Consider the following 12,927-nt stretch of genomic DNA (forward strand, 5'->3'; position numbering starts at 1 on the left):
CGGAGGGGGGCAAAACCTCCCGCGGGGTCCCAGCGCAGGGAGCACCCTCATCCCACATCCCTCCCAGCGGTGGGACGGGCAGAGCTGGGGAGGATTTTGCTGACCCATACTAAAGGCAAGACTGTGGTGTCATTTCAAGCCCAATCCTGCAGATACTTAGGGCATAATCCACGATTCGGAGAAGTCAGTAGAAAGGGTCCCAGCAATTGCAGCGGCCACTGGATCCGGCCTCGAAGCTCACGAGCGACTTGACTCGTGTCGGTTCCCCCGTTGAGTTCTATAGGGCAGCTGGCGTGAGTGGGTTTACTCACACACTGAAGCGTTTGCAGGACCAGACTCCATGAGTTCACTTATTTTAGAACCCATTCCAAGTGCAAAACTACAAAAGAAAGGGGAAAAAAAAAAAAAGAATAATTTGAGGTGTTAAAAACACAATGTTCTTAACATGTAAATAGAGTCCAAATTGATTGTGACTGCAATTCAGTTAGTATTTAAAAGTAGAGAAATTGCACTTCCTGGAAGAAAGAGAGGAAACAAAAAAAAGTAGTTAGTTTAATTATCCTGTAAATTATTTAATTTTGGCAAGATGTATGTAATTTATATTTACAACACCTTATGTTCACTTTTTGCTATTTATTTAACTTTTCTATTTATTAATTTTATACTTATTTTAAACTGGACACCGCACCATAGAAAAGAAGATAAAAGAAGCAAAAAAAAGTTAAAAATTAAAACTTCTGACCATAAAAAAATGATATTCCAAAAAAAAGAAAAAAAAAGAAAAAAACACCCCTATCTACAACTCCTACTTGTAATTTTGATGCAACCAAGTTATTTTTTATATATTTTGTTATTTATTCTTTTAACGACGGGAATTTTTTTAAAGATATTTTATAACTGAGACATTTTGATAATTTTTTGGTTTGTTTTTTTGCGGGGGCAGGGGCACCGGGGGGAAGAGAGACTTTTTCAGTTTTTCTTTTCTTTTGCATTCATATTGTTTCAGGCACTGATAACAGGAAATGAAAATTCTGTATTTATTATTTATTTAATATTTAAGTCGGGAAAAAAAATGAACTGTGCTCTTGTTGTATATTTATTTTGTCGTTTGTGTGTCAGTTATGTGATGACTGAGTACTTGTTTATGTGAAGGAATACTGTTAATATTTAAATAATAAAGAGTCACATTGAAAGTTATAGCAGGCTACATGTTATTCTGTGAAAACGAATACTGTGATCTACTTTCCTCAGGAAATGTATTTTGCAGACAGAACTTCCTTATGTAATGGCAGGGTTATTTCGTAATAAAACCCAGTTCTGTTTGTGACTTCAGTTCCTATGGTCTTTCTTCGGGCTGCTGCCAACGTCCCCAACGGGTTCCTGATGGGCTTCATCCTTGCTCCTGCACTGTGGCTTGGAGGGTCGGCGTGTGTCCCCGCCTCGGAGCCGCGGCCAGGGACTGCCCACCCCAAACCGGGCTCTCCCCGCCTACTAAATCCGGGGATTTAGGGACAATTTAGGTTTGGTATTTCTGAAGGCTTTGAAGAATAAGGAGCTGTCACCATCCGGCCAAGCGGGTGCCTAAAATCCCACTAGTCCCATGACGGGGAGAATCAAAAGTCCAAGCCAAGGTATGGATTTATTTAGTCGGTTGCTGAAGCCCCTTTCCCAAGGCAGGAGGGCTGCAGGCAGCGTTCCTCCGGGCAGGGGTCGCACCCTGCACCCCCGGCGCTCGGTGTCCCAGGGATTTCGCAGCTTCGTGCTCCCGCAGGCAGCGTGCGAGCAGAGGAGATGCCGTCGGGAGCGGTGCAGGAGCTGCCAGCTCCGGGATGGGACACAGAGATGGATGCTTTCCCCTCCTGGATTTACAGAAAAGCCTCGCCAAATTGATCTCTGAGGTTTAGCTAAAATACTGGGAGATGGCTTGGTTTTGTCCACAAGATTTCCTCACTTATATCTGCCTGACCGCGATGTTCACAGGTTACCTTCCTGGAAGAACGGAGCTTTTTCGCTGGCAAAAGAGTTTATGTTTTGAAGCGGTGGCAATGAAGAGAATTTCTCACAGGTCTCTGTGTTGGAGACATCATTTCTGAAGCCGCCAAAATTCAGTTTCGCTTTGCTGTAGCTATAGGTTCCAAGGTGAAATAAGGTAAATCATATTAAGGCCATTTGGAGCTGAGTGAGTTGGGTCAAATGGGAATTTCAGGCAGGTGCATCACCACGAAATTCAATTCTCTGATTAACTGAGCTGAACATCCCTGACAGTCCCCGTGCAGAGGCACAAGCGCTGTTGGGTTAAGGCAGGAGGTGGTGGCTGTGCTGCAAAGACACAAGGGTGAAAGGCAGAGCGAAATGGAGCCAAAAGGGTAAGAACTGTAGCCAGAAAAATTTGGAGCAAAGTTTTGGGTAGAAAGATTTCTTAAAGCCTTTCCTCAAGCATGTACGTGGTCATCGGTGTTCACTGAAAGTTTTTTCTGTCTTCATTGGGAGTCTGCAAGCTGTCCTGCGGCAGGACAACCGGCAGAGGCTTAGGACAGGCTCATGGGGACGGCAGAGGAGAGGACAGCCCTCCTGGAGAGGCTGCAGTAGATGCTCTTGCTTCGTGCTGGTGCGTTTCCAGGGCCAGTGTGGTGGGCAAGTGGGCTGCCAGCTCTGCCACTGGCTCTGCCCTCTGCCCCTCCTTTGCAGGGCATGGTATGGAGATTGCAGGTGTAATTAAAAGTGCAAGGCAGGGCTGATAAGAGTGAGCGAGCCTAGGGCAAGTTGTGGCTGACAGCGAAATCAGGAGTTACTAGGAGCCATGAAGTGCCAGAGACACTGCGGAGACACCGGGGATGGTTTGGTTTAGAGCCTTCATGCTGACCCCACATGTGCAGCAGTAAGAGACCTTCCCTCCACTCCCACTGCAGCCCCAGCTCCTGGCACAGGAGATGTCCTGGGACACAAGCCATCCCGCCTCATCTTCATGCTGAGACAAGCTCGAGACTTTGCTGCAGCACTCTTGGCTCTGCCGAAAGCAAGCGATCCTCCTGCCTCTGCTGAGCTCCTTCTGCAGCTTCTTCTATCAGCATCTGGCTTTCCTCTCTCTGAGCAGTCAGATTTAGGACTTGCTCTGGATCCCCTAGCCATGTGGTCCCAAATGCCTGAGCAGAAACACCCTCGGGAGCGAGGACTGCTGGGGATCAAGCCCAGGAGCCACCTCAGTCCCAGGAGCTGTGCAGCACGAACCCCAAGGACAAGCTCTCTTTGAGGCTTTGCTGGATACAACTTGGCATCGATGGGGTTTTGTCCGCTCCACAAAGGGCTGCGCATCTTAAAAGGAGAAAAACAGGGTGACTCACGCAATGGTTCACCTAAACTGGCTGGTGCGCTGTTTTTCTGAAGGGCACATAATGGTTTTATGGGGGGTTTCGTTAGACTTTGCACCGCCGCGCAGTTCCTTGTGCCAATATTTGATTATGATGATAGAGCTAATAGACATGCACGCTTGTCCTTTCTTAACGAATTGGCTGTGCTGCATAATAGAGCGGTTAGATTTGTGTTAAATTGCAGCTTTGGGAGCCATCACTGTGAGATGTTATCTTCTCCGAACTGGCGTCCTTTATCGCAGGGAAGGGAATTGAATTGGTTTAAGATGGTACACTGTCAGTTTATAGGTGTGCTTAGGAGAGCTCTTAAGCCTCCTCCAACACGCGTAGGGTGAAAGCTGAACGGCAGAGGAGAGCGGGTCTTTTGCTTCAAGGATGTAAGGGAAAAGATACTTGTCAGCATATGGTCGTTTCTAAACATGTCGATAAATCATTGACCAACGAGAGTGTCATTTGGCCTCACTGATGCCACTGTTAATTGTTAAAAGCTGCTAACAACCCATCCCTCCATTCTCCTGCTCAAGTGGTACCTTCCACTTGTCAACATTGACCTAGCATCTCCCGGAGAGCCATGAGCTCCAGCGATGGCTTTCGGGCATGAGCAGAAAGGGGTTTCTTGCCCAGTCTTGTGCATTTTTTCTGATTTTTGGTCCCCCTGTCCCAGAACTCCTCTGGGTGAAGTCTTAAGGCGTGGTCCATCTCACCCTGCTCCCATGACTAAGAGGTCCTGAGAAACACACAACTGGGTGGTCAGGAAGGGGTTGCCTTGTTCTCCATCAGGTTACTGGGGAGAGAAGGCCACTTTGCTCTTCAGAGCTGTCATTTGGCCTCAAATTCACCCCCCTTGGGCCCCGGGAAGATGATGCTGAGGCTGGGGAGCACGCAGATGGGCTGGAGATGACACTGCAGCCAACGGAGCAGCCGCTGGCTGGAAACTGCTCCCCTCCCAACCAGCACTGAGCACAGCCTGGCTGGATTAAAGGCTCTGGCCCGCACTTTTTAACACACTCACTTCTCCTACACTTTTATGAGAAGATATATCCTGAAACGACCTTCCGCTTTGTACAGAAGGGCTCGTGGGATTGAGGCTGTAGGAAAGCATGCGGATGATGCATTCTTCAGACAAATAGCTCTCGTTATTCCAGATGCCTTCATCCCCTTCTTTCAGTAGGATGCATAAATCACCAATTGTTGTAAAAATGGTAGTATCGGATTTAAAGACATTTTTGACCCTGTCAACAAGGAAGCGTAACAGCCATTAAAGCCTGCTTTCATTTATATAACTGCAACGCTTTTTTGTTCGAATGCCAGTGACTATCTGTGATGATCTGAAGGAACATGAGCCATGAAGGGATAGAGCAAGGACACATGCTCTGCCTGAGCTCCAGGACTAGCACGAAGGGCTGGACCACCCCGGGAGGACCAGTCCACACTAAGATGTGATGTCTGACCCCCCAGCATCGTGGCTGCAGTTGACTCCAGCATGCCCTTATTGAAGCCAGGATGAGCCAAAACTTTTCCTTACCTCTTCCTTACTTCCAGCGAGTCCCAGACTCCACCCAAACTAAGCACGAGGCAACGGCCAAATGGTTTGGACTCAAACAGGGGCTACCCTGGCCTTAGCACCGCAGGGGAGTTGGTTTTGGCCTGAAGCTCATCAAGTCCAAGATCACGGATCAGCTCCTCAGGTTTTGCCATTTGCCAGAGGACTCCTCGAGCTTCAACATTTAATAATCCAGCCCGACCATGCTGAGGCTGTTTAGCAATTAAATAACATAAATCCAAAAGCTAGATTAATAAACAGTCTAGTTTGTCTAGAGCAGTCTACAGGGTGGAGAGATAAAACTGTAAAATATTTATTACCAGCTTGGGGATGAAGTCATTAATTTAATAACTACCCATTGCTTTGCTTCTTACAGTTGTTAGCAGCCTGAAGGTTACAGAAGATTAGGTGGGAAACTTACTGCCTCCCTGCTGAGAGGAGCCTTTCCCATGAAAGCCAGAGCCCAGCTCCCATCTGTCACCCTATTACATTCGGAGGTGGTGAATACATTACTGTGCCGCTTACTGAAATAAAACAAAACAAAATTTCTGCTGGCCACATGGCAACCCTCCGCGAAATTTAATGAGGACGCTGCCCTTTGTGCGCAGGGCCATTTTCAACAGCTGTAGAGATGAAGGCAGGAGGATCTTTGTCGGCGCTCGCCGGTTGCTCACAAGGTGGCTCCCACAGCGAGCCTGGACCCAGCGGCATCACAAGGGCAGGTGCCTTCGGGGACCGATGCTTTGGCTGCCTCTTGTCCTGAGAGGTCGGGAGCGTTGTCAGAGCCTCCCTCGTCTGTGATTTCTCAGTGGGTCTTCACATTTTCAGGAGAGGTAACATGGGTATTAGTTCATTCCCTGCTGTGATCTGATATTGGGGAGCATCCAGGACTTAGATATATGCATCCTCTTTATAGTGATCATGGATGGAGTCCCCTGATGAGCATGCTCCCCTGCTGACAACGACAATTCGCAGCGATGCTGCAGCAAGTGAGGGGCGGTGAGGGAGGGTGTCTGTGTGCCCTTGGCATATTTTGTCATCGGTTTCATCCAGGGACAGCAATGAGCCGTCATCCAAACGAAGTGCATGGGGGGTGGGGTTTGAGCAGGAGGCAGTTTATGATGTGGGATGTGTGCCCCCCACCAGGTCCTGCTGATAATCCTCCCCAACGACTGCACTGACAGCGGAGTGAATCAAATTGCCTAAATAATTTAATCGAATCTTTAGTCTGCTTTGTAAAATAAATAAAATAAAAATGGGCAGGTATGAGCACGGACACAGACCGCAGTATGGATTAATACAGGGGCGCAGCCACCCAGCTCTGCCGGGTGGCCCCCAGCTGCAGCCTTCCTTGGGGGGACCAGCTCCAGCAGCACTTAGTGCCTGCCCCGGTTCTTGAGAAGGGCAGGAGAAACAGCTCAGAAGGCACTGAAGGGTGCTGGATGGCTCCTGGAGAGCTCACAAGAAGCAATAAGCATCTGTGGGTCATGCAGTGATGGACACTGATTTTTACCTTGCGCCATTTGGTGTGACTGTAGTTCTGCTACCAACCCATAGAGCACCCAGTAGCCTTGTTTTCAGGAAACTTCCAGGTAATCTGGTTGACTCAAATTATCCTTGATGACTGCCCAGAAGAGAAAGAAAAACAACATCCCTGAAATAATATTCTGGTTTCTGCAGGCTCCCACAAAGGAGAGACTTGTGTGAGGTTTGTGGGCAGCTCAAAGCAGACAAGAACAAAGCTGGGTCTCCAGGTACTGGAGATCATAGAATCATAGAGTTGTTTAGGTTGGAAAAGACCTTTAAGATCACCAAGTCCAACCGTAAACGTAACCCTGCTAAGTCCACTACTAAACCATGTCCCTAAGCGCCAATACCTCCAGGGATGGTGACTCAACCACCTCCCTGGGCAGCCTCTTCCAATGTCTGACAACCATTTCAGTGAAGAATTTTTTCCTAATACCCAGCCTAAACCTGCCCTGGTGCAACTTGAGGCCATTTCCTCTTGTCCTGTCGCTGTCACTTGGGAGAAGAGACCAACACCCACCTCACCACAACCCCCTTTCAGGCAGTTGTAGAGAGCGATGAGGTCTCCCCTCACCTCCTCTTCTCCAGACTGAACAACCCCAGCTCCCTCAGCCGCTCCTCATCAGACTTGTGCTCCAGACCCCTCACCAGCTCCGTCGCCCTTCTCTGGACACGCTCCAGCACCTCAAGATGAGAAGCTCTAGACAGGTGGATCAACTGTGATGTCCTGGCCAAGGCTTTGCGCTATGGTTTAATGACATCAGGCTGTGTTTTAGCACAGACAGAGCGAGGTTTTAGTGGTACCTTAAGCAGGGTAGGGAGGAGAGGGAAAGAGAGAGAAAAAAAATGCTTGTGGATCAGATGGGCTTCTTCAGAGCTGAATGGCATGTCAGGCCTGCAAGATATTTCTGTTGTCACCAAAAAGTAACAGAAACATTTCTGCAGAGCATTAACCTCAATTTTTCCCTCACAACAGACTAATTTGCAACTGTCAGCACAAGCATCTTTGTCCTGACCATCCTGTACTCCGGTACACATCCAGCACGGGCAGGGCTAACTGCAGAGGCCCTACCCCAGTATCATGTCATTGCATTACTCTTCCATTTCTCTTATCAAAGCCACCATTCAGTTCCACTCCTTATTCCCAGCCGTTATCACAATGAGCCAAGAAAGTGCAGAGCATCAGCCAGGAGCAAAAAAAAAGAACAGGTGAAATTCTGATGTTGTCAGCTAAAATAGTTTCCAGATGAGCTCTGTCCACAAAGAAGCTGAATCTTGGGGATTTAGTTGCCAAATTTTCCATTTGCTCCCTCTCCCCTACCCCTCCTCTCGGCTGCAAGCTCAAAGTGGAGTCCTGACACTGCAAAGCGTTAATAGAATTAGTCTCCTGCTCTAAACTGTTCACTGGGGCTTGTTAGCTCAATTGTTGATGCTAAATTCTTATCAGAACCACCTAAAAGAGCATTAATCAAGAAAGGCTGAACTCTCTGCCTGGGTCGCAGAAATTTAATTAAACCCCAAGTAAAACTGGAAAATCATTTTGAAAAGAGAAGAGACGAATGCAAAAGGCTTTTCATCATTTGACTCTGCATCTTCGCAGTTCAAACCCTCAGCCATGATTTCAAAGAGAGTTTTGCAAGAGCAAAGGCTGAGTGAAACACAGACAAGACTTCCCCCAGTGCCTCCTTTAACTCAAGGTCCTGATGCTCATCCAGGGTAAATGAAATATGGAAAACCACTGATTAAGGCCTGCTAAGGACCAGGACGCACAAATGCAAAGGAGCAGAACGTCCTTCCAAGTAAAACAGCGATTTCCTTGATTAATATTGTGTTATAGCTATTAGTTTATCGATTTGTATCTATTATCCATTTGCTGTGCAAAAAGGCTCATGCAACAAACCATTTATTCGGTAGATGCAGAGAAATATTAGTACTGGCATCCATAGGACCTCATGTGGGATACTGTGTGTAGCTCTGGGGCCTCTCTTTGGAAAAAGAAAAGATGAATTTATCCTTGAACAGGCGCAGGGAAGGACTGGCAGGGTTATTAGCAGAACGGAGAACCTATCTTAGGAGAGGAGATTAAAAGAGCTTGGCTTGTTTAGCCTAGAAAAAACAAAGGTTAAGAGGGGATATGATTGCTTTTCATAAATACATTCAGGGTGGGAGGAAGGGGAATGATTTAAGTTAGAGGATAATATAGGTAGGAGATCAAATGAGGCGCATCTCGGCCAGGAATAAATTTCCATTGGAAATCTGAAGATGCTTTCCTATTGCTGGAGGAGAGAGGTTTTAGAAAGGCCGTTTGAGCAGGACGGCTGAGCCCCCGTGGTTTTTAAGGGGAAATGGGCAAAAGCTGTGGCTGGCACAGCCCGACAGGCGAGTCTGCAGGTAGGACATGTAGGACTACCAAAGCCAAAGCAGGAGCAGGAAAATGTGATATGACTGCCATCTTGTATTTTTATTATTTATGAATCCATAAAACCCATCGATTTTACTTAATCCACAAGTCACTTGAAAGATCCAGGAATCATTTTCTTCCCCCATAAATATGAAAAGCTTGAGTTTTGAGATTTTTATTTGGCAAGCCTCCCTTAAATCATGGCAGACAGGCCGTGACGAGACAGGAGAGAGACAGGACACTGAAAAGGGCTCGCCAGTGCTCCCGGCAGTATCAAAAAGAGAAGCAGCACCTCGCTGCTGTATGTCCCCAACGGCAGGCACCTCTGGTGACGCTTTCTCCCACTCTCAGCCAGGCTGCACCATCTCCTGGCTGCTTTTCTTTGATGATGCAGCTAAGTGAGATGAATCCAGGTCTTTATGGGTCCTTTTTCCAAGTGGCAGTGGTTATGCATGGTGTGATACAGTGGAAATCAAGACGTATGTTCCTCCTCTTGCTTCAGCAATTACTCACAGAGCCCTTTGATGAAATGAGGCAAGAGGAAAGCTGTAGGATACACACACATATATACCCTTTGCATGGGCAGGAGGAGCTCAAGTGATTTGCTGTCAGTGTGTTAATAGTAATACTAGTGTAAATGCGTAAGTTTGCACGTATTTCACAGAATCACAGAATCACTAAGGTTGGAAAAGACCTGTAAGATCATCAAGTCCAACCACATTAGATATATGCATATGTGTGTGTGTGTGTGCACATATAGCATATGCTTCTGAAAGCAGTATAGTGCCAAACTGACTAGAAAACGCAACAGAGCGTATCACAGAATCACAGAATCACTATGGTTCACAAACAAAAAAAGAAAATGGTGAAAATATAACACTATGATTTAATGCTCCTCCAACTCTTAATTTATGTGAGTCATCCTGTCACCCACAAATTACCCTATTGACTTAAACAGCCCCCTGTATTGCAAGGCTGCAGGTCAGGCTGCCTGAGCACGGGTGCTAAAATGTGTTTTTACTATTTGTGCTTTCAAATAAATAAAAACAACCCATTTTAACTGACCATCACCAAGATCGACTTTGGAAGTTAATTCATGCTGACTGGTGTTTTAAAAATATTTGTAAAGGAAATTGATTTAAAAAAAAGGAAGGAGGAAACTAAAACACAGGGAAAAAAAGACAAGGGAAAGCAAGAAAAATCTTGGCTTCAGCTCACCCTCATGAAAACTGCTTGCTCTCAGCGATTAAGTGTCTCAGCTAACAAAGGCTGGAGACCTGTGAGATCGTAGAGCTGGGGGTTGCTGAGAGTAGGGACGGGGATTGCCCTTGCGCCTGTGAGGGTCCCGGCCGTGCCCCAGCCCAGGGGATGATGCTGAGGTGCCACCTCCAAACCCTGTACTGCTGGAGACACCTTGTGGTACATGGCTGAGAAATATAATAATGCTGGGATTTAACCAGTGCCACCCAGTGCCACTGCTTTCCCAATCCTACTCTGCTTCTTCCACTCTCAGAGGCTGCTGGGGCTCTTCAAGCCGGGGGGAGCTGCCCACACGCATTTGCGGACAACGCAGACGCAGGAGTTACTTACTAACCTATTGCTGACTATAACTCATGGATAACAAAGCCCCAGGTGAGCTGTAAGGATGAAAGGAAGGTCTTTTGAAAGAGCAGGGAAAGGAGTAGCAGAAAGAATCAGCAATCACAGGCCCACGAAATCATGAAATACCCAACCATTCTGTTTTTCTAAATGTGGGTATTTTTGCAATGTTATTAGACAACTTTGGGTTTCCTTCAGAGCTGGAGCCTGGTGCTATCACCTACGTGGAGGTGTTTTCAGCAATAACTAAATTTTCAAAGAAGCCAGAGGGGAAAAAGCTCCCAGGGGAGCAGAACCAGCGGGTGCCAGTGGGAAGCTGGGGGTGAGCCTGTGCAGCAGCGAAAGCGTGCCTGCCCGGGCACAGCTTGGCATGACTCTTCTGTTAGCGCGTGATTTGGGCCATGTGCTGCAAAGACGTGTATGAGTTAGAGGTGCAGAAAATAACCTGTCCCTTGGGGGTGACCGTCTCCCTTCAGCTATTCCCTCCCTGTGGCTGTGCACCCTGACATGTTTGGGGTGCAGGCAATGAGGTGGGCAAGTGTCTTCCTTGCATGCTTCTCCTGGCTAATTCCTGTAATTCTCTGTCTGGAAACGGAGGGGCTGCAAGTCTCACTGAAAGGCTGGAAGGAATCGTGAATAGTCCCGGGAGGGCTCAGGGTGTTTGGGAATCCCTAAAACACTCCTCAAGCTCTTTCTGGTCTTCTCAAGAACTTGCTGCAAGAGCAGCTGCTGCCGCCGAATCTTCCTCTCTGCCTTAGTAACAGTCTGCAAGGAGGCACAGCCGTGCTCCCCTCTACCCCTGCTGCTGTGAGCTCTCTGCTACAGCACAGCTGCTCTAGCAAGAATGGGATGGTTTTTACCCAGCTTTTATTTTGACAATTTTTGTGCAAAAAATAAACCAACTGCTATTTTTCAGGTGGCTCTAGCAGCAAGGGGAGCAGATGCTGAATGGAAGCCCTGGAATCACACGTGTAAGGAGTTTGCCTGTTCTGCGTTTGCAGATTTTAACTGCGTTGCCATTATGCTTGAGTGCTTTCCGTATTAAACAAGACGAGGCAAACGCAATCACCACGTCCTATTTTGGTTGAATCAGCAAGGAGGAGTTTCAGCGCTCACTCTCCACGAATAATCCCATTCTCCCAGGCAGCTGTCTTCTGCGAAATGAAAGTGCAGACATCTACAGTATTACCCTGTGCCTGTTTGCAGAGTCTGCTGTTATCATGTTAATGAAGGGAGCTGAGATAATCACCTTAAAGCATAAATACATCTTGGATGCTTATTTACTTTCTCCTATTTGAGTCTCATTCACCAGGGTAATTCTTATTTTTTTCCACTGCGGGCTTGTTGTGTCTGGAAGGATAGCTATTTCTTTTTTCACAATTCATCTCCAGACAACTTAAATCAACAAGCCTCTTGTCTAGATGTGGTTATTCCTTCTCATTTTGTAGCCGTACGTAGTATCAAGTCCTAGATCTGAGGCCAGTCCAGGCAATTTTGTTCGATCCGCAGCCTTAGCGGTCACACAGATTGCGTAGCCTCAGCCAACGCTGTGTGGGTCACTTACAGATGAAGACAGACACACACTTTTAGAGGATAATTTCTCTCATTCTGAGATGGCTGACAGGAGCCACCTTTCCCCCATGTCTTGTTGGGCCCTGACATGTTGGTTACAACCACTGAAGGAGCCTATGTGGGTGGGTAAAATCTAAATTAGATGCCTAACGCTCAGCCAGATCACGCTAGGGGACAGGGATCCCTCCACTGCACGAAAGGCAGGTCAGATATTGTGTCAGTCTCGCAATACTCCATGTTTCCTTCAAGCCCCAGCCCCTGGAATCAGGTGAATACGCATCTCACTTATTTTCTTCTCAGTAAGTTTATATCCGGCATTTATGGTTGCAGAAAAAAATATAAAATCCAAGCATGTGACTCAAGTTGGGTGTTCATAAGCTCAAAATGCAGAATATCAATTAGCTCGCAGAGTAATGATTTTTTCCTAAGTTCCCATGATTTTTTCCCAAGCCTGACTAATGATATCAGAACATCTGGTGTTGGCCACGCTTCACATGGGAGGTTCAGCTACAGCGCGAGGACTGTGTGTGCCAGCTGGAGACTGGCATCTCCCCAGCTCCTCGCTGGCTCCTGCTGCCGGGCTGCTCTGTGCATCCGCTCCCGCACCCTGGGAAGCCCCGATCCCACCCGGAGCTGGGGCAATGCGCTGTCACAGCGGGGTGTGCTGTGGGGGTGTCCTGCAGGGGATGAGGACTGGGAGAACTGGGAGAACTGGGCGCTGAGCTGAAGGAGCCGGTGTGGAAATGCAGCCTGTGCAGGGAGCCAGAAATTAGGGCAGGGTAGGGGGTACGGAGCTGGGGGAAGGCAGCCGCTCTGGGATGGGGAGGTGTTCCCAGGGGCTGTGCAATGGGAAAGATCAGGAAAAGAGTCCTGGTCGGTACTTAGTCCTGGTCCGTATTTAGTCTGGATCTGTGGGT

The sequence above is a fragment of the Gavia stellata genome, chromosome 20, assembly GCF_030936135.1.
Source record: "Gavia stellata isolate bGavSte3 chromosome 20, bGavSte3.hap2, whole genome shotgun sequence".
NCBI lineage: Eukaryota > Metazoa > Chordata > Aves > Gaviiformes > Gaviidae > Gavia > Gavia stellata.